At 42.0% G+C, this 23,601-nt stretch overlaps 1 protein-coding gene across 2 annotated transcripts in view; it reads left to right on the forward strand.

Annotated features, from left to right (window-relative positions):
• The window catches only part of LOC126419152 (TWiK family of potassium channels protein 18), a 1,284,255-nt gene that overhangs the window by 1,148,540 nt on the left and 112,114 nt on the right, over window positions 1-23,601 (forward strand). The gene's annotated exons all lie outside the window — the stretch shown is intronic.

Genomic DNA, 23,601 nt, shown 5'->3' on the forward strand with positions numbered 1-23,601 from the left:
CAAAAGAAATTTAGAAAAACTATAATTACGCAAGAAAACCAAAATTCACTCTAATACAAGAACACAAGCCAGATGCTTTGTTGACTGAACCTGTAGTGACGCATTATTTCAGACACACAATCAATAAAAGAACATTGTATTTTTTTACCTTCATATATATTGACGAAATGCACACAATAACATCTGCTATCTCTCCCATCAAATAACTGCATAAAACATGGAACAACACTCTTTACTACAACATCTTACTCCAACTTCACGACAACCACGAGCTCTTAACACACACTGTCTTCAACGAGCTCTCAACAGGCACTGACTTCCACGAACTCTCAACAAGAACTGACTTCTACGATCTCTTCACAAGCACTGACTGCCATGAACTCTAAACACACACTGCCTGCTACGAACTCCCAACAAGCACTGTGGAGGCGGCTTAATAGTACTCTTTGGCGCACTCTCTGGCGCAGTGGCACAGTGTAGCCACCTTTCATATGCCCCTCCTCCACAGGCCAGAATTTGATGGTATTTTTGCCAGCATTGGTGGTGAAAATACCACCAAATTCGTCCACAAAAATACAGACAAAAATAAAAGATAATATTAATACCTAAATATCACATAATTAGTTAAAATTTTGGCTTTGCACTGACCTTTCACTTACCTAATGTATGAAATACAGTAGGCAATACAAATTCTTTTCATACATGTGACTCTACATAATAGTTTACACAATATACAAAAAATCAGTTTATACAAATGTTCACATAAAATGCTTTCAATGATTAGTTTATACAAACAAAAAAAAAGACACTAACAGGTGACATCTTTTCAGTAGAAGCAGTTCATCAGTTGCACCCAGTAAAGTTTAGCAGGTACACCCAGCAACAAGTCACATTAGTTCAGTAGAAGCAGTTCATCAGTGGCACCCAGCAATGTTGAGTTGGTGCAGACAGCAACAAGTGACATCATTTCAGTAGGAGCAGTCCATCAATGACACCCAGCAATGTTGAGTTGGTGCCGACAGCAACCAGTGACTTCATTTCAGTAAAAACAGTTCATCAGTTGCACCCAGCAATGTTGAGTAGGTGCAAACACCAACAAGTGACACCATTTCAGCAAAAACAGTTCATCAATTGCACCCAGCAATGTTGAACAGGTGCAAACACCAACAAGTGACCATCATTTCAGTAGGAACAGTTCATCAGTTGCACCCAGGAATGTTGAGTAGGTGCAGACAGCAACAAGTGATACCATTTCAGTAGAAGCTGTTCATCAGTTGCACCCAGCAATGTTGAGCAGGTGCAGACAGCAACAAGTGACTTCATTTCAGTAGAAACAGTTCATCAGTTGCACCCAGCAATGTTGAGCAGGTGCAGACACCAACAAGTGACATCATTTCAGTAAAAACAGTTCATCAGTTGCACCCACAGTTCATCAGTTGCACCCAGCAATGTTGAGCAGGTGCAAACAGCAACAAGTGACATTATTTCAGTAGAAACAGTTCATCAGTTGCACCCAGCAATGTTGAGTGCAGGTGCAGACACCAACAAGTGACATTTCTCAGCAGAAGCAGTTCCACAAAATTCACTAACACTGATCACACTGTTCATCAGAGTTTATGAGCAGAAATTAAACATGTCCTAATGTCACACATCATGTTGAAAAGTGCAGGTAACAGTTCAGAATATTTATCTTCACTAATCAGACAGTTCAGGCATGAACAATAGTTTGAATGCACATACAAATGCTTTTACAGTAAGATACAAATCATAACAAACACACAAATGATGTCAGATAATTGTCCTATTAACTATTACAATACACAAATATCAGAAAACCTATAATATTTATGGGTGTCAGTGCAAGCCACTACCAACAAATAAAATAATATTTGAGATAGGTGGTTAGGATTAGTAAAGAAAAACACACAGAACACACTCACTCATCTTTCATCCACATTAAGTACTACTGTGTAACTGAATAGTGTTAACTGTGTAAATGTAATTCTGTCAAAATGTGATGTTCATCATGTGTATCAACTAGTAGTGGCAGCAATGTATAACAGTCAATAATAGTTAAGTCAACGTCATAGTCATCATGTCAAGACCAATGTTTGCCAAGCCAGATCAAAATGTACTGTTGGTGAACAACTGTCAGTGAGCCAAGATATGCAATTACTTCCTCTCTCCAAAAAAAAGTATATACTGCTTAGTGATTTAACAAAGTGTGTGTATAGACTATCTTCCTTCTATTTTAGTGTTCTAGTCTGGTATCTTCATCCTCCTTGTTCCATAAGACCAACAAAAAAATATGCTCCTCACTTACTTTACCTCTTATACACCAAAACTCCAATAATCATCAACTTAATCTCAATACGTCACTAATACTTCTTCAATACGTCGATACATATAACTCTTATCATCAATATCATTCACCTTACCTCTTGTCCACAAAAACTCCAATAATCATCAACTTCATATACTCTCAATACCTCAATAATACGTCTCTACATATAAACCTCAGCACCAATATCATTTCACTTCCATAACAACTCTTTTCTCTAGTCAGTCTCCTCGAACAAGTACAGATAAAATCCTAATGCAACTTCAATTCAGCATCCCATACAATCCGAAGACACAGTGTCCACACACAACCTCTGTGTAATCCATCTGACCCAAATTTTCTACTCATTATAAATTATAAGATACATTTTGGTTCCTTGTCCATCATTAAATAAAAGAAATGCATACCTGACCTCTAACAGACTTAGTTCGAATAACTCTCAGTAATTAAGTACGATTACGGAGTGTGAATGATCATAATATTTCACAGTGTGTACACCACTTCAAGAATCATAGCAGAAGCAAACATGTGGAGTATTTCTTGTGTCAAGTGTCACTTCCTATTTCAATTGCTCACGAAAATGCAGTGTAATAACTATTAATGGTCTAAACCTAGTATTGGTATGTCATGTCGTTAGCTTCCTTCCTATTAGCATAAATGTATACAGCTTCCATAAAACCTCAGCTCATGTGACTTCTATGACTTTCTTGTACTAATGTCGTTCGTCGAATTATAGCAGTTAATTTTCTTATCTTAAAAATATAAGGCACTGAGCGTAAGCAAAACTTGCAATAGCGCGTAAATATACCAGTAGAGACAGAATGTCAACAAGTGGATGCAGCACAATTCTTACAACGAGGCTCTGCCAAGCGAACAATCTATAATTAATCCAATAGTGTGACCTAAACTCTATGTTTATACACAGTATATCAGCATTTCTTTACACCAAATTAAAGAGCAGTTATGGCAACAAAACAGAAATGTGTAAATATGTAATCCATACAAAAAGCAGCAAACATATATCTTACGTAATAAACAGGTCATTATCATATCAGCATAAGCAAATAAATGTTCATATGTCATCTTAGCAAGTAAACATGGAGGCGCAAGCAGATAAATCACAAGGTACAACATACATCAGCATAAGCAAATAAATGTTCATATGTCATCTTAATAAGTAAACATGAAGGCGCAAGCAGATAAATGACAAAGTACAACATACATACATAATCACAGTCAGCACAATTAATCAGATAATAATTATAATTTAAATAAATAAGCACAGCAGGCACATAATTAAAAAAAAAATATGACATCAGTGAAAAAGCATAGCAGCCAAGCGATGCATAATATATACAAATAACAATCCTGTTCATTAATAAAACATTGACAAAATCAGTTAACGTACGCAAGCACGTCGCTTCACAAGTAAATTCATAGCACATGAAATTAGCACAAAGTATGAATCACGTAATCGCGAGCAGCAAATTACGTCTAAAGTACGTACCTAAGTGGAAATATGTTACCTGAAAAATGAACTCAATTAATAGTTACCTTTTTTAGTTTATTAGTTTCTTCTTGGAAATTACATTCTTTCTGAAATTTTCTCGATAGCAAGTCGTCTTAACGTCGGACACGCACAGAATTTACCTGAAGTTTTTAAATACTTTATACACCGTATCCTGGAAAATACTGAATGTTAATAACATAATTCAACAAGTCCTTATAGCTTTATACTGAATTTAATCGGAGAAATTAGACTGTATGTTTGTTTACAGCTGTCAGTGCATTCGCACTGAGCGCTCGATCAGCTGTGGGCGCGTGACGTAGGAAGCTATTGTACGCGGTCAACGACTGCCTTGTGCGGCGCGCAGACTTCACTGTTGCTTTGAGTATATGCCGCCGCCAAAACACAGCGCGGTATCCTTGTACTCTCCGCATGTTTACATGTAGCTGTTGGTTTCTCAAAAGTATGTCATTCCACAAAAATTTTGACGTTTGATATATGATGTGCTCACTCCAAAACGTTTCGCAATAAGAAAAGTCGTCAACATACGAAGTAATATTGCCACGAAGATAAACAGCTAACATTTCGTTTAAACTACAAAGAATGCTGCAATAGGTACAGTAAGTCCAATCGGTAATTTCCAAAGTCACTTTTAGGTACAATTAGTCATATTCGGTTATTGTTTATCTACTGTCTAGATAGATTGATAGTCGAAGAGTTGTTTTGACAGATGCAAAGAATAGTAAAAGAGTAGGCAGCGGTGCAGAAAACTAAAAGAGAAATAGCACCACTACAGCTCGGGGCCCTATGCTCGCTACGGCACATATTCACTTAGAGTAGTGAATCCCCTGAGGACTTTAATAGCCGCACATAATTTTCAGTTTGTGACTTTGTGGCACATCTGGCGGAAGTGCGTACATAAATTGATCTAGCCATGAACATGGATGTATGTCATTCTTAGAATTGCGGAAGATCTTAAATTTCCGGACAGTCAAAAAGTGTTTATAATCAAAGTTTTCGCCTCGTGGCGACAAAGACCTACCGCGTCTGTCCCGGTCCGAATGTCGATTATTGTAAAGTTCGCGCGCCTGGCGCTCTCTTGTTGCATCCCGTAAATGAAACAAATTATTTTCTTCAAACCCTTCTGCTACCTGTGATTCCAAATTTCTTCTGCTATCTTTTCCTACAATTTCCCCTTCGATCTGCTTGACTTGCTTTCGTAATGCCTCAAATTCCCTTTTCACGCGTTCATTAAATTTTCCCTGATTTTCAACATGCTTATTTATGTTCTGGTATTCTTCGGTTTCTGCAAATGGTAATGGAGCTGTATCATCCAAATCTCTGTCCCCATGTAAACTAAGATTTGTCAATTTATCTGAAATTTCCTCAACTCTTTCCGATAAGTCACCTAATTGTTCTTTCTGTTTATTTACGTCTTCCGTAAGTGTCGCGACTCGGGTTTCAGTATTGTCACATTTGGTAGTTAAGTGTTCACACTGTTGCGTTAAGTTATTTATTCTGTCATTTGGTACGGATTCCTCAATTCTTTCAATTATTTCTTCCTTGTCTTGTGCACGTTGTAAATTTAACTCTGAAAATTTCTGTACTATCACGCGATCTCTTTCTTCCTGTTCTCTATCCTGTTCCCTTTGTCTGATTTCTACTGCAATTAATCTATTATTGTGAGAATTCAGAATCGGTTGTACTTCTTCCCTGATTTCTTTCTTTAATTCATCTTTCATATTTTTGAAACATGTCCCTATTCTTGCATCTAACCGTGTTTCCATTGTTCCCATATCAGTTTTTAATTCAGATCGTAAAGTTCCCATCTCTGTTTTAATTGTTCCTATCTCTGTTTTTAATTCAGATCCAAACCGAGTTTCCATTGTTCCCATCCGTGTTTCCATTGTACCCATTTGTGTTTTAATTGTTCCCATCTCAGTTTTAATTGTTCCCATCTCAGTTTTAATTGTTCCCATCTGTGTTACCATTGTTCCCATTTGTGATCCCAGATTTAATATTGCACCCATCAACTGCTCCATAGTAGCCGGTTCGCAATTCTTTTCGCGCCTAACATTTCCCGCAAAACCAGTTTCCTTCGTAATAGCTGTAAAGCTATCTGTGTTCGATACTATTTCAGAATCTTCTGTCATTAATCTCGTATTCTGTGAATTTTCTGATTGAGAAAAATTTAGAAATGGTTCCGGACTATTTTCCCGACTTATTACATTGTTTTCAACTCCATTATCCACCATACTGTTTTCCTCTGTTGGCGAGTTCGCCATGTCAACAATTTCGTTATACTCACTATTCATCATTTTTCCTTTTTTCATCGATCGCGTAATCATTTGCAAAACATACAAAAAATTTGTCACTGTACGAAAATTACACACGGTGACTCTTTATCTCAACAATACCATTCAAATGCAATGACTCCCTCAAACACGATCAATCGAACAATTGAAATAATTGCACTAAATTGTCAAACCCGTTGACAAGACAACAAATTTAATTCTGAGAAAAAAATACCATTAGAAGAATGACAATTACCAAATCTACACATGCAAAATAGACTACAATTACTAACTACAAATTACTACAACAATACTACAGTCTACAATTTCACAATCAGAACAATTCCAAGGGATGATCCTGGCAGGGTCGCCACGTGCATGGGGGCTTAATTATATATAATATTGATAGAAAATCTTTTTTGTTTTAGTATGTCTGTCCGATTACGCAGTCTCGTAATCGGTTGGCCCTGACTAGTATTATTACGCTATCTGACTGCAACAAACAATGTAAGAAGATTTTCGTAAACACAGTTAATTAATTAAGTCCCCAGCAGCTATAAAACCTACAAAATCCAAGCACAAATGTAACTGTTCTGTATGTGGAGTGTGACTCAACGTACGCATCTGGCACGGTTCTTTTCCAACAAGACAAGATTTATTAAATAACAACTATACTGACGTGACAAAAGAAATTTAGAAAAACTATAATTACGCAAGAAAACCAAAATTCACTCTAATACAAGAACACAAGCCAGATGCTTTGTTGACTGAACCTGTAGTGACGCATTATTTCAGACACACAATCAATAAAAGAACATTGTATTTTTTTACCTTCATATATATTGACGAAATGCACACAATAACATCTGCTATCTCTCCCATCAAATAACTGCATAAAACATGGAACAACACTCTTTACTACAACATCTTACTCCAACTTCACGACAACCACGAGCTCTTAACACACACTGTCTTCAACGAGCTCTCAACAGGCACTGACTTCCACGAACTCTCAACAAGCACTGACTTCTACGATCTCTTCACAAGCACTGACTGCCATGAACTCTAAACACACACTGCCTGCTACGAACTCCCAACAAGCACTGTGGAGGCGGCTTAATAGTACTCTTTGGCGCACTCTCTGGCGCAGTGGCACAGTGTAGCCACCTTTCACTGTCTCCATCTGATGCGTACGAACGCATCCGAAACTCTTCTGTACTATAATGCTTTCCATTAAAATTGCTACACCAAGAAGAAAAGCAGATGATAAACAGGTATTCATTGGACAAATCTAGTATATTAGAACTGACATGTGATTACATTTCCACGCATTTTGGGTGCATAGATCCTGAGAAATCAGTACCCAGAACGACTACCTCTGGCCGTAATAACGGCCTTGATACGCCTGGGCATTGAGTCAAACAGAGCTTGGATGGCGTGTACAACACAATACCACAGTTCATCAAGAGTAGTGACTGGCGTATTGTGACGAGCCAGTTGCTCGGCCATCATTGGCCAGACGTTTTCAGTTGGTGAGACATCTGGAGATAGTGCTGGCCAGGGCAGCAGTCGAACATTTTCTGTATCCAGAAAGGCCCGTACAGGACCTGCAACATGCGGTCTTGCATTATCCTGTTGAAATGAAGGGTTTCGCAGGGATCGAATGAAGGTTAGAGTCACGGGTCGTAACACATCTGCAATGTAACGTGCACTATGTTCAAAGTGCCGTCAATGCGAACAAGAGCTGACGGAGACGTGTAACCAATGGCACCCCATACCATCACGCCGGGTGAAACGCCAGTATAGCGATGACGAATACACGCTTCCAATGTGCGTTCACCGCGATGTCACCAAACACGGATGCGACCATCATGATGCTGTGAACAGAACCTGAATTCATCCGAAAAAATGACGTTTTGCCATTCGTGCCCGGTTCGTCGTTGAGTACACCATCGCAGGTGCTCCTGTCTGTGATGCAGTGTCAAGGGTAACCGCAGCCAAGGTCTCTGAGCTGATAGTCCATGCTGCTGCAAACGTCGTCGAACTGTTCGCGCAGATGGTTGTTGTCTTGCAATCGTCCCAAACTGTTTACTCAGGGATCGAGACGTGACTGTACGATCCGTTACAGCCATGTGGATAAGATGCCTGGCAGAAGTAAAGCTGTGAGGACCGGGCGTGAGTCGTGCTTCGGTAGCTCAGATGGTAGAGCACTTGCCCGCGAAAGGCAAAGGTCCCGTGTCTCGGTCGGGCACACAGTTTTAATCTGCCAGGAAGTTTCATATCAGCGCACACTCCGCTGCAGAGTGAAATTCACATTGAAGATGCCTGTCACCTTGACTGTTAGTGATACGAAGCCGTTGGGATCCAGCACGGCGTTCCGTATAACCCTCCTGAACCCACCGATTCCATATTCAGCCGTTGGATTTCGACCAACGCGAGCAGCAATGTTGCGATACGATAAACCGCAATCGCAATAGGCTACAATCCGACCTTTATCAAAGTCGGAAACGTGGTGGTACGCATTTCTCCTCCTTACACGAGGCATAGCAGCAACGTTTCACCAGGCAACGCCGATCAACTGCTGTTTGTGTGTAAGAAATCCGTTGGAAACTTGCGTCATGTCAGCACGTTGTAGGTGTCGCCACCGGCGCCAACCTTGTGTGAATGCACTGAAATCTAATCATTTGCATATCACAGCATCTTCTTCCTGTCGGTTAATTTCGCGTCTGTAGCACGTCATCTTCGTGGTGTAGCAATTTTAGTGGCCAGTAGTGTATTGTCATGATGTCTACGTAACTTGCGTGATAAAGGTAACATTACTGTAATGCAGCTACTACGAATACCAGTTCCCCGAAACAGGTCGGCGTGGTTTCACAAAACTTCATCGCCTTCCTTTCAACGGTTCCGACTTACGTTTCCTAAATATCTCTGTGACACATTTGTACGATCGGTAACGACCTGTTACTATACTTGCAGCATGTATTCGAGTTTCTTCAATGTCTTCCCTTAGGCCTACCCGGTAAGGACACAAAACACACTATCACTACCCTAAAATGTTATCACACTGAGTTTGTGTGTGAACTATTTGACTTACAATCCCCGCTTTCCCAGAATGTACTCAACAAATGTGGATCGTCCATGCCCTTTCTCTTTGTTTGGTCCATTTGACAGAGTCTGGTATAACTACTCCCAGCCATTCGAATATCGAACTCCGGATCTTTGCCAGTAATTTTGTAATCGGTTACCATGACGTTCTTTCACGTTGTTGTGGGCATTATGTTGCATTTATTCATATTTAAAAGTACTGGAGCGGTACAGCAAGCAGTTCTGAGGAATAAAATTTTGTCCTCAGGTTTTAGCAGAACATATAATGTGAGAGTTAATACGTTTCTGCTACGCAACTCTTCCGATACTCGTTCCGCGCATAGGCGTAGCAACCCGAGTACTCTTTGAATCCAGGCTATATCTTTTACATGTCCGTTCTCCTCTCCAGGTGCTTGCATCGTGTGGCGCAGACGATGTCCTCTGTCGATATGAGCGGAGTGTCAAAGAAGTCCTTCTCGCTGTGTGCAGAAAACGGAAACTGCAGCGACATCTTAAAGTTCTCCGGTGGCCTTTGAAGCGTTCTTGGATATCACTGACAGGAAGGCAGTGGCCGCGGAAGGATTATCTTCGCAAAACGGAGCTGCTGCTATGCTCCGTTTTAATTTCTCACGAAGGATCGTTCAAGACCTACTGTGGCAAAATTTGGCCTGCTGGGATGCACTACCTCACGGCTTAACAACTGGCCGGCAGTGTTGCCAACTCTAAAAAACCCGAGTCGCTATATTCAATATCAAAAGTCGCTAGAAAGTCGCTAAAATGATTTTACTAGGGGTGTACTGAAAATTTCGTACTGTGAATGGTGCAATAAGCCAGTGGGGGAGGGGGGGGGGAGTAAAATATTAATAAAAACTCTCGTACGTAATTGCTATATTGTATTAATTAAATGATGCATCGCTTGCAACAACATATATATAAAATACGCTAACGTTTAATTAAACTTGTTATCATAATTGACGCAACACATAAATTGTTGTTTCAATCACAGTAGTCAAATATACTAGAAATATACAACTATATTTGTAACAAAAGAAAGCAAGAAAACAAATTAAGTTACAAAATATATACATACCGGTATGTGAGCTATTCATCGTCGTCACTCAGAAGATCGAATAACTCTTCTGTTTGATGCTCTGACAGAACTGTAGTTGATGTAGAGGGTTGAACGTCGCTCAACAGATGATGCAGTTCGATTGGTTTTGTCGCAAAAGGGTAACTTTTGTCGTTCCAACAAGCTCCAATACGTCTGACGGTATGTCAAAAGATGCACAATCTTTATTTTCTTTCTTCAGCTGGTCTCTCAATATGATCAAAGCATTAATTGTCTTTAACGATAATCTGTTACGTTGTTTAGTTTTTACACTCCTGGAAATGGAAAAAAGAACACATTGACACCGGTGTGTCAGACCCACCATACTTGCTCCAGACACTGCGAGAGGGCTGTACAAGCAATGATCACATGCACGGCACAGCGGACAGACCAGGAACCGCGGTGTTGGCCGTCGAATGGCGCTAGCTGCGCAGCATTTGTGCACCGCCGCCGTCAGTGTCAGCCAGTTTGCCGTGGCATACGGAGCTCCATCGCAGTCTTTAACACTGGTAGCATGCCGCGACAGCGTGGACGTGAACCGTATGTGCAGTTGACGGACTTTGAGCGAGGGCGTATAGTGGGCATGCGGGAGGCCGGGTGGACGTACCGCCGAATTGCTCAACACGTGGGGCGTGAGGTCTCCACAGTACATCGATGTTGTCGCCAGTGGTCGGCGGAAGGTGCACGTGCCCGTCGACCTGGGACCGGACCGCAGCGACGCACGGATGCACGCCAAGACCGTAGGATCCTACGCAGTGCCGTAGGGGACCGCACCGCCACTTCCCAGCAAATTAGGGACACTGTTGCTCCTGGGGTATCGGCGAGGACCATTCGCAACCGTCTCCATGAAGCTGGGCTACGGTCCCGCACACCGTTAGGCCGTCTTCCGCTCACGCCCCAACATCGTGCAGCCCGCCTCCAGTGGTGTCGCGACAGGCGTGAATGGAGGGACGAATGGAGACGTGTCGTCTTCAGCGATGAGAGTCGCTTCTGCCTTGGTGCCAATGATGGTCGTATGCGTGTTTGGCGCCGTGCAGGTGAGCGCCACAATCAAGACTGCATACGTCCGAGGCACACAGGGCCAACACCCGGCATCATGGTGTGGGGAGCGATCTCCTACACAGGCCGTACACCACTGGTGATCGTCGAGGGGACACTGAATAGTGCACGGTACATCCAAACCGTCATCGAACCCATCGTTCTACCATTCCTAGACCGGCAAGGGAACTTGCTGTTCCAACAGGACAATGCACGTCCGCATGTATCCTGTGCCACCCAACGTGCTCTAGAAGGTGTAAGTCAACTACCCTGGCCAGCAAGATGTCAGGATCTGTCCCCCATTGAGCATGTTTGGGACTGGATGAAGCGTCGTCTCACGCGGTCTGCACGTCCAGCACGAACGCTGGTCCAACTGAGGCGCCAGGTGGAAATGGCATGGCAAGCCGTTCCACAGGACTACATCCAGCATCTCTACGATCGTCTCCATGGGAGAATAGCAGCCTGCATTGCTGCGAAAGGTGGATATACACTGTACTAGTGCCGACATTGTGCATGCTCTGTTGCCTGTGTCTATGTGCCTGTGGTTCTGTCAGTGTGATCATGTGATGTATCCGACCCCAGGAATGTGTCAATAAAGTTTCCCCTTCCTGGGACAATGAATTCACGGTGTTCTTATTTCAATTTCCAGGAGTGTATGTTCATAGAACTGAATATTCTTTCCATTTCTGCATTTTAATGCGGTAGGCATAGAACAGTCATTGCTAGCTGTGAAATCAAAGAAAAAGGATTCTCCCCTGCGGTATTTTCATACTGCAAAACCTCACTCCAAAATAAAACAATGTTAGTAGTGTTATTCCACCCAATGAAGTTGATATTATGCCATTCTTGCAACATACAGTCTATGAAATCGCTACTAAAACGCAGTTCTTTGGCTACATCCGCTACAGCATTATTTTTATTCTCTTTTAGTGTTTCTTCAACACTCAGCATTGACATTTTTTTCTGGATCGTATCATTACTTGGCAGCCTTTGTTGAATTTCTTTTATGAGTTTCAGGCTAAACTGAATGCATCTCTTCCTCAAATAAACTTTATTTTCTTCAGACAAACTTGACTCAGACAATTTCTATAGTTAAAATCTTAGTTTTGTTAATGAAAATACTGGCCCAAAATAGTTTTGAGTCGTCAGTACTCCAAAAGTCGCCATATAAGTCGCTAAATAATTTTTGTCGCTAAAAAGTTTTTTTGTCGCTAAGACGAAGGCAAAAGTCGCCATTTCTAGCGACAAAGTCGCTAAATTGGCAACGCTGCTGGCCGGTTTTGAGCGCGAGTACTCGCGGCTGATCAGGCACGTGCTCGCGAGCAGCTGCATGGTCGCGGAGTAGTGTGGAGGGGGGGGGAGGGAGGGGAAATGCGCGCGCACGTTTGAATAGGGCCGCAGCGTGCCTATTGAATTCGCGCCGACTGTGCAAAATTTAAAGTACTACGATCAGCTCTAACAGTCACTTCGCTGGTTAAGAATCATGTCAAGTCGCCGTTGCGTAACCCCAACCATGCTTTCGCAGTTCAACCCCCATTGGGAAGAATTGTATCTGTTTACAGCAAAAGATGCTGTTGCAAAATGTTTAGTATGTCACTAAACGCTGAATTCTTTTAGGAAATTTAATTTGCAGCGACATTATATGTTGTACCACGCGAAAGACTACGGAAGTGGAAAATGTGATGGACCAGATCGTGCACAGGAAGTTATTAAACTTAAAAGGAAGCTATCGGAAGAAAATCTGGACGATGAAGAAAAATCAACTGAGGCATCTCTCAGAGTGAGTTACAAAATTGCTTTGCTTTTAGCAAATTCCCTGCGCCCCTTCACTGATGGCGATTTAATAAAAGGATGTTTGGTAGTTGCAGTGGAACATTTGTGTCCATCTCAAGTTGAACAGTTTCGGATTGTACCATTACCGAACATGACAATTATGTGTCGCATACAGAGCCCGCATCTCGTGGTCGTGCGGTAGCGTTCTCGCTTCCCACGCCCGGGTTCCCGGGTTCGATTCCCGGCGGGGTCAGGGATTTTCTCTGCCTCGTGATGGCTGGGTGTTGTGTGATGTCCTTAGGTTAGTTAGGTTTAAGTAGTTCTAAGTTCTAGGGGACTGATGACCATAGATGTTAAGTCCCATAGTGCTCAGAGCCATTTGAACCATTTTGTCGCATACAGGACGTGGCAGACGACGTCCAGAGCCAGCTTGCAAATATCTGTAAAGATTTTATTGCGTATTCTCTAGCTCTGGACGAAAGTGTTGATATCACTGGAACAGCGCAGCTTGCCATATTTATTAGAGGTGTTAATAGAGATCGTCAGGTGAGGGAGGAGCTCCTCGATGTAGTAGCCATGAAGAACACTACAACCGGAGGTGATATTTTAAGTAGTGTTGAAGAAAGCGTTGAGAATATAGGATTCTCGTGGAATTCTTTAGTTTCAGTGTCTACAGACGGTGCACCAGCGGTGACAGGGAAAAAATCAGGTTTCGTTGCGCTGTTGAAGGAGAAAATGCAAAAACTGACCGTGCCGAATGAAATAAGGGGCGTTCACTGTGTGATCCACCAGGAAAACTTATGTGCAAAGAGTATCACTCTAAAAAATGTGATGAGTGTTGTTGTTCGTACAACCAATTATATAAGGAAGCATGGTCTACAACACAGACAATTTAAAAGCTTTCTTGAGGATGTAGAAAGCCAGTATGGTAGCCTGCCTTATTACAACGAGGTCCGCTGGCTTAGTCGTGGTGAATTATTAAATTGATTTTTTTGCCTATTAGATGAAATAAATATGTTCATGGAAATAAATAACATGTGCGTTCCTGATATGAAAGAGCCTTCATGGAAATGTGATCTCGCGTTCTTAGCAGATTTAACTAGCCATCTGAATGCTTTGAACATTTCACTACAAGGTAAAGATCTGCTAATTACTCATTTCATAGATCGAATACGAGCTTTTAAAATGAAATTGACACTGTGGGTGAGTCACCTGGAAACAGGAAATCTAGCTCATTTTCCTAAATTATCATCCATGCAAGATGTTCACAAAGACTGTGAACGTTATTCACATAGTTTAGTTGCCCTTAAGAATTTGATCAACGCTTTCAAGATCTGACAGCGCTAGACAGTGATTTTGATCTGTTCTCCTCTCCATATTCAGCGAATATTGAAGAGATTCGTCCTGAGCTGCAACTAGAAATTATTGACCTGCAGTGTGACAGAGAATACAGAGACAAATTGCAGAACAAGAAAAACGTTTTGGAACTCTACAGACACTTCCCTCAGGATAGATTTCCTCGTTTGCACAAACTGGCGGCTACAGTAATATCATTGTTCGGTTCCACGTATGTTTGTGAACACCTATTCTCTGCAATGAAATGTAACAAGACGCGCCTGAGAAACGCATTGTCTGATCGAAATTTAAACTGCACGCTGCGCCTACGATGCACAAGAACAATTACTCCGAACATAGATGCAATTGTAAAGGGCAAAAAGTACAAGATAGCCGAGAATCCCACACTTCAGTGACACCTTTTATTGTGCAACAGTTCACAAATTAATACGAATGTAGAGGCATACACTAAGCTAATAAAATTATGTGGCACATGTACATTCTCCTTTATTTGTTTCATTTGTCACAGTAATAATTCGTGATATTCCTGCAGGTGGCCGCGGATTTACATAGACAGGCGGCAGCTGTTGTGTGCCCCACGTGACTCTCCCCACTCTCCGCTCTGGTCCCGTAGTGGGGGTAGCATGCTCGATCTGCTCCGTGCTCGCGCCTTGCTGCTCACAGCTTGCTCCGCGAGCACGTGTGTTGTGAAGCCCTGCACTACCTGGTTTATTTCGTACGACGAAATTTGAAAAGTCTACTTACAAATTTCGTAAGCGCAGACACGTATAAGCGCATTTACGTTGATATTTCGATCGTGTTGCCATTACCCATATACGAAGCATTATAAATTGAAAGTTGTATGTGATACTTATACGTTCGTTGAAGCCTAACCGTAACAGAGTAGACTATATCACATGCTGCCTTCATTGTCCGCACTGTATCAGATCATGACTGAAAATATTATTACATAGGCAGGCTGCTAAGACAGGGCTCCCCTATTATATAAACAGCTTGTAGGTATAAAGAGATACGGGTTTCATAATTTTTGCAGACAATGAAGCGAATTTTCTGACCCAAGCAAGACCAGAGGTGATAACTCTGGTGAACGCACGTGTCATTTTGTGTTTCCCGAACGACTGTTCCAGCAGTCTACAAATGTTCTGTTCACGTCTGTAATTATTTGTGCTTAATCGCTACGACTGCATCGTACTGGTACCACGGGGACTGCACCATATCTAGTGGGATATCTTCGAGTAACTGCGGCAGCGCATCTGTTACGAATTCTACATAAATGTGGCTATTTAGAGTCCCTTGAATAACTCAGGGACCAATGAATCGGTTCTTGAAGAGGTCCACCACTCGTTGACGCACTAAGGTCGTTAATTATTCGCTTCTCTCAGCCAGCGTGGTCCTTGAACTGCTAAGTAGTTCGTACTGTGAAGATTGATTTCCCCACCGATTGTTGGCGTAACTTCGAACGTAATCAGCAGCTGCTACATCTACATCTACACCCACACTCCGAAAGCCACCTGACGGTGTGTGGCGGAGGGTACCTTGAGTACCTCTATCGGCTCTCCCTTCTATTCCAGTCTCGTATTGTTCGTGGAAAGAAGGATTGTCGGTATGCCTCTGTGTGGGCTCTAATCTCTCTGATTTTATCCTCATGGTCTAAAAATGGTTGAAATGGCTCTGAGCAGTATGGGACTTAACATATGAGGCCATCAGTTCGATAGAACTTAGAACTATTTAAACCTAACTAACCTAAGGACATCACACACATCCATGCCCGAGGCAGGATTCGAACCTGCGACCGTAGCAGTCGCGCGGTTCCGGACTGAAGCGCCTAGAACCGCTCGGTCACGCGGCCGGCCCTCATGGTCTCTTCGCGAGATATACGTAGGAGGGAGCAATATACTGCTTGTCTCCTCGGTGAAGGTATGTTCTCGAAACTTCAACGAAAGCCCGTACCGAGCTACTGAGCGTCTCTCCTTGCAGAGTCTTCCACTGGAGTTTATCTATCATCTCCGTAACGCTTTCGCGATTACTAAATGATCCTGTGACGAAGAGCGCTGCTCTCCGTTGGATCTTCTCTATATCTTCTATCAACACTATCTGATACGGATCCCACACTGCTGAGCAGTATTCAGGTAGTGGGCGAACAAGCGTACTGTAACCTACTACTTTTGTTTTCGGATTGCATTTCCTTAGGATTCTTCCAGTGAATCTCAGTCTGGCATCTGGTTTACCGACGATCAATTTTATATGATCATTCCATTTTAAGTCACTCCTAATGCGTACTCCCAGATAATTTATGGAATTAACTGCTTCCAGTTGCTGACCTGCTATATTGTAGCTAAATGATAAGGGATATCTCTTTCTATGTATTCGCAGCACATTACACTTGTCTACGTTGAGATTCAATTGGAGCTTGGAGCTTGGAAAGAACGACCACATCAATTTGCAGTTTTCGTGATATCTTTATGAGAGTTGGTTGATTTGGCAAGAGGACCAAATAGGGAGGTCATAGGTCCCATCGGATTAGGGAAGGACGGAGAAGGAAGTATGCCGTGACCTTTCATAGGAAGTATCTACCCGAGGCGATTTAGGGAAATCACAGAAAACCTAGATGAGGATGGCCGGACGCGGGTTTGAAGCGTCGTCCTACGAGTGCTAGTCCAGTGTGCTAACCACTGCGCCACCTAGTTCGGTGTAGGAGAGTTGTGACCGTTTTGAAAGTCGTTGTCACGAAGATGTTGATGGAGACAAAAGTGGAAAGGATAAAATACGTTAGCATCTACTCATAGTATTCGCGGGACACTACTATGGCTTATCTTGCTAGTAAATTCAGGCTTCTTCGTAGTGACATACGGAATGTCAACAGTGTTTTGTAGTTGCTTCTTGTTAGCACCCTTCATTCTTCACACTTAAAGCTTTTTGATTATTTTATAGTATCCAGAGAGACAGATCGTGAGGGCACGGCGTTATCATTATCTATCAGCAGAGAACCGCACCGCTCCTCCAACAGTCTGATGATATTCGTCGTAAACGTAAACAGTAACCCCAACCGTATAAATTGTGGATGTCTGGTCAGCGTCAAGAGCAAGGGGTGTGATCACTACAACAGCGGAGCATAGGCTGATCAGCTTCAAGCGCACAGGTAAACACCCGAACCGCGCCTGAGTTACGAGTATGTTTACATTTGGTAAGGTAGGCAAGACGTTGGACAGCGCGAATGTGGTCTGCCGCGCTGTTATCTTGTTACTCTTTGATGAAGCTCAAGTTCCACACATAGTTGCTTACAAGAATAATATACGGGAGAATGGAAAAGAAAATTGGGGATGCGTTAAATGGCGACGAGTTTGGCTTTAGGGAAAGTAAAGGCGCGAGAGAGGCAATTCTGACGTTGTGGTTAATAATGGCTCTGAGCACTATGGGACTCAACTGCTGTGGTCATCAGTCCCCTAGAACTTAGAATTACTTAAACCTAACTAACCTAAGGACATCACACACATCCATGCCCGAGGCAGGATTCGAACCTGCGACGGTAACAGCCGCACGGTTCCGGACTGCGCGCCTAGAACCGCGAGACCACAGCGGCCGGCGTGGTTAATAATGGAAACAATACTAAAGAAAAATCAAGGCACGATAATAGGAGTTGTCGATCTGTAAAAGGCGTTCGACAATATAAGATGGTGCAAGATGTTCGAGATTCTGAAAAAAGTAGGGGTAAGTTATAGGGAGAGACGGGTCATATACAATATGTACAACAACCAAGAGGGAATAATAAGAGTGGACGACCAAGAACGAAGTGCTCGTATTAAAAAGGGTGTAAGACAAGGATGTAGCCTTTCGCCCCTACTGCTCAATCTGTACATCGAGGAAACAATGATGGAAACAAAACATAGGTTTAGGAGCGGAATTAAAATTCAAGTTGAAAGGATATCAATGACACGATTCGCTGACGACATCGCTATCCTGAGTGAAAGTGAAGACGAATTACATGATCTGCTGAACGGAATGAACAGTCTAATGAGTACAGAGTATGAACTGAGAGTAAATCGAAGAAAGAAGAGGGTAATGAGAAGTAGTAAAAATGAGAACAGCGAGAAACTTAACATCAGGATTGATGGTCACAAAGCAGTAAAATAACCAATGACGGACGGAGCAAGGAGGCCATCAAAGCAGACTAATTATGGTAAAAAGGAATTCCTGGCCAAGAGATGTCTACTAATATCAATTTGAGAAAGAAATTTCTGAGAATTGTACGTCTGGAGTACAGCATTCTATGGTAGTGAACCATGGACTGTGGGAAAACCGGAATAGAAGAGAATCGAACCATTTGAGATGTGGTACTACAGACGAATGTTGAAAATCACATTGACTCATAAGGTAAGGAATAAGGAGGTTGAACGCAGAATCGGAGAGGAAAGGAATATGTGGAAAACACTGATAAGGAGAAGGGACAGGTTGATATAACATCTGTTAAGACATGAGTGAATGACTTCCATGGTACTGGAGGGAGCCGTAGAGGGCAGAAACTGTAGAGGAAGACAGAGACTGGAATACATACAGCAAGTAATAGAGGACGTTGGTTGCAAGTGCTACTCTGACTAGATGAGGTTATCACAGGAGAGGAATTCGTGGCGGGCCGCATCAAACCAGTCAGATTCTCTTCGGGTGCTTTTTCCAATGCCTAATACTATTATCTCAAAATACTGTGTGTCATAATAGATAGATACAAAAGTTAAAAATTAATGGTGTACGTCATAAATTTGCCAGATTATCCACTATATATTAGCGAAAACCACAGCTCTATATATCTACTCATTGTGGGTATAAATGGGATTTCCCGTCTTATCAGCTCAGTCCTGAATGAGCAGTGGGCGACGTTTCGAGTAACATTCCACAAGTCCAGAAACACACGAGTATATTCTCACCACTCTTCAACGACATTAACTAGTTGCACCGCAGGTATAATAATGACCTTGGTTCCGTGGAAGAGTTAATAACACGTGTATGGACACGGTGGATTATTTATGATTTATTACAGAACACGCAAAGTCTAAATATTTTTCTACGCACTCCCGAAAGATTATTTATAAATTCAAGAAGCGTAATGTCAGCTACGACGTATCTGCATCTGAGGTACGGTATAGTTTGTAAATACTACTTAGTTTATCAGTCATACTGTTACACGGCTCGATAACGATTCGCGACCGCGTACACATTACCATTTCAAGAGACAGATTTCCCCCTATTGTTACCAGATCTAACGCACTTTTGTAATGTACTTTCAAACGCTTCTCCATATTATTTAAGGTATGTGGCATCAAAACTAAAACTGTTAGGGGAAGTATTGTTAATTTTCGCATAACGCCTTTTACGATTCCATTCGACTTTGTCACGCTACCGAACTAGATTCCATTTTCTGTCGCCTCTTCCTGCTTGCAACAAATACCAGCTCTGGCTACAGTGTCCCGACGCATATTACCAGAGCCGGTGAACTGCATGTACGATTGGATGAGAGTGCGTTCCCAAATAGGATTAGTTACTAAGACTGTAGCTCCTAAACACACGATTTATCACCAACACACTGCTGAAGTGCTATTTATGTCGAAATTATGCTCGTTTTCAGATTCAAGGACAGCAAGCGGTAAATGGAAGGCCACAATTGCTAATCCCATGATTTTGTATTTCTATAAAGTAAAAGACGACTGTATTCGTTCTTGAATCACAATACTCCCGTACGACAAGTTATTAGACTCCTGTATTACGGTATAGAATCTATAAATGAGGTATTTAAAATATTTAAAGACTATCGCATCACGCTATGACATTCAGTTTCGAATGCTGCGTTCGCAGCTCGTAATCTAGTGGCTAGCGTTGCTACCTCTGGGTCACTGGGTCCCGGGTTCGATTGCCGGTCGGGTTCTCTGCTCCAGGAACTGGGTGTTTGTGTTGTCGTCATCATTCCATCATCATTCATGGAAGTGGCTAGACTGGGTTGTGTACAGACTGGGTTGTGTACAGACTGGGAATGTGTACGGGCGCTGATTACCGGGCCGATGAGCGCCCCATAAACCAGACACCATCATCATCATCATCATCGAATATTGCGATACACTCAAGGTAGATATAGCTATTACAGCCATTGGAAGACAACCCTATAAAGCGTGGCTTTGTAGAAAAGTATTAGTTACTTACATTGTTCCTGAATCAGTCTTTTAACTTCAGTAGAGTATGCATTGCTACGAAACTTCAGACAATAAAACTGTGTGCTGTACTACGATCCGTATAACGACTATTGTTTTTATGGGCAAGACCGTCACCGACAGAGCTAACAAAGTTGGCCACGGGAACCGCCTTCACAGTTTCAGTCAGCGAGGAAGTCTCCCGGGCCAGTTAAAGGTGCGAGCGTGAACTTCAGTCCGATACACAGTTTTAACACTTTTACTAGGAGATGCTGAAAAGCAATACCTCTGAGTTATTTACGTGAAAACTGTTAAAGCTTTTAAATTACACAAACGTTATTAACATTTCAAATCTTTATTCTTCACGTTCACATATTTATTTCTCAACATAGTCACCCTGGCGACGAAAACACTTCTCCCGACGAGTGGGTGATTTGTTGTCACTATCACAGTAGAACGCTCGAATTTTTTCACGGAGCCTAACCTCGCCTCTGCTCGCAACGCCTGAACAGTACCAAAGTGAAGTCCTCGAAAGTATTCTTTGAGTTTTGGAAACGGATGAAAATCGGATGTTGCCGATTCGGGACTTTATGGAGGATGATCGATGATAGTGAACACAAGGCTTCCGATTACTAATGACGCAGCCCTCGTGTTCAGTCTGGCATTCTCATGAGGGTGTCCCATGTGCGTTACGTGGAAGAACCCTTCGAATTCGAAACTCTATAACAGCAAGCTGTTTCTCACCCATCGACATAAGTACGTTACACAGCGCCATGGTACAAGCTGCAATTCGGAGCCCTCCTAGCGGCTGAGGGGAGCGAATATGTAGACATGAATAATAAAGATGTATAATATTAAAGACATTTGTTTTATTCAATAATGCTTACGATTTTACACCTAAGAAATTCGGAGGCATTACTTATCAGCACTCCCTCGTACTTTTTCCAGTATTTATGATGCATAAGTGTTGTGATGGAATAAATATTAGGGAATGCGTTTTGCAATCGAATTTCGTTTTGTTAATCAAATCTAAATATAACGCCTCTGACTTGTAGTGGTCTTCTTTAGTCGTTTACTAACGGTCGAAGAAACGGTTTTATTTATTTATTTATTTGCTTTAAATGACAGCAACGGAATATAAAGATCAAAACCACAGATATTACATATCAAATTTATAAACCACAGAGTATCAGTTCCATTTTAGTTCACACTGGAATAAATAGCAGACGCTTTGTTTCCGGCGTAAAAAGCAATTTCCAGAAATACTCAGTGAAACTAGAACACCTGTTAAAAGCCCACCTCCAACCACAGGGATAAACAAACCGTGGTAATGTTTTACAACATCCAAACTCAAAACACATGTGCTCAGAGGAAGTTTTTGCATCCTAGAGAGCCTGATGTGAAAGTAATTATTTCTTGCGCCACGGAAAAAAATGGTTCAAATGGCTCTGAGCACTATGGGACTCAACTGCTGTGGTCATAAGTCCCCTAGAACTTAGAACTACTTAAACCTAACTAACCTAAGGACAGCACACAACACCCAACCATCACGAGACAGAGAAAATCCCTGACCCCGCCGGGAATCGAACCCGGGAACCCGGGCGTGGGAAGCGAGAACACTACCGCACGACCACGAGATGCGGGCAAATAACATTTTATAAACATAAATAAACATTTTCAAGAAGTGACACTAAGGTGAGCGATCAGAAATATAGAACATATAAAACGCACTCTGTGTAATTTCCACATCTATTTAGTGCCCTACAACAATATTTAACAGAAGGTGGCAGGTCGGTAATAAGTAAGAACGGAGCCAGTGATATCGGTATCTGACAGAAAGGCAGCATCGTGTCATGAAAGATAACGGCGATCTTCAAACTTTGATTTCGTCCATGTTGTGGAGCTTCCGATGTACCGCGCGAAACCACACTCGTGTGCGGACTCAAGAGTACCCAGCACTTTTGTCGATGTGCGACGAGCGAGACATTTTACACGACGTAACTGATCCACAAATTTAATTGGAAATCTTTACCGGAGGATGCCGACTATATCTGTACATTGCTGCAAGTGTGAAATTAGTCGATATAAGGTAGTCCTGCCTCGCTTTGACCTGCGGGATAGCGTTGAAGCACTCACTACTCCGCACTCGAAAACTGATAGCCTTATAGCTACTTACTGACTACTTTAACGTTCTTATTTTTATTGTCTTTGTTATTTCATGAGCGTTTTATTAATGCGATTGCGTATTATTATTAACTGACTTTTATTTATGGTTTGGTTTAGTGATTCCTTTTTACTGTCTGCTTCTTTCATTTGAGTCCTTTTACTTATGTTTGCGATGGTTATGAAGTCTATACTGCTTACTGTTTTCCACAAGTTAAAGAATACGGTAATACCATACGCGTTTCGCAGTAGCAGGCCTCGTTGAGTCTCCTTACTGGAAATACTCCATCTTAAATCGCTAAAGATAATTTATCGCCCTACGGAAATCGATCGGTACAGACAAGTGCTATGCTGCGTCATGTGTATGGAATGTGGCGTCCAACTTTGGTTAGTGAAATTATTTAGGTCTTCGGAGAAATATTCTCAACGAATCCCAAAACCGTGTAAAACTGCAGGTTCGCACCATCAAACCCAACACTTCCGAAAGACTTGCGTCTTTATAATCACTGAATGTTTCTTTTGAAATGATTAAGGGCTATGAACTCTACACACCTGATACTCCTTGTGCTTTTATATGTATTTATTTTCTTCAATACCATAAAATATAGTTTACTGCCTTAATGGCGGCTTCCAACAATCTCCACTCCATCCGACATAGAATATCTCTCTTCCAATGTCCAACATGGAATAATTATCTCGTTGTCGTAACTTAATACAGTCTGTATATCTTTATTGTCGAGTTCGCAAGGAGATGTTTAAATTAC

The sequence above is a fragment of the Schistocerca serialis genome, chromosome 9, assembly GCF_023864345.2.
Source record: "Schistocerca serialis cubense isolate TAMUIC-IGC-003099 chromosome 9, iqSchSeri2.2, whole genome shotgun sequence".
NCBI classification, from domain to species: Eukaryota; Metazoa; Arthropoda; class Insecta; order Orthoptera; family Acrididae; genus Schistocerca; species Schistocerca serialis.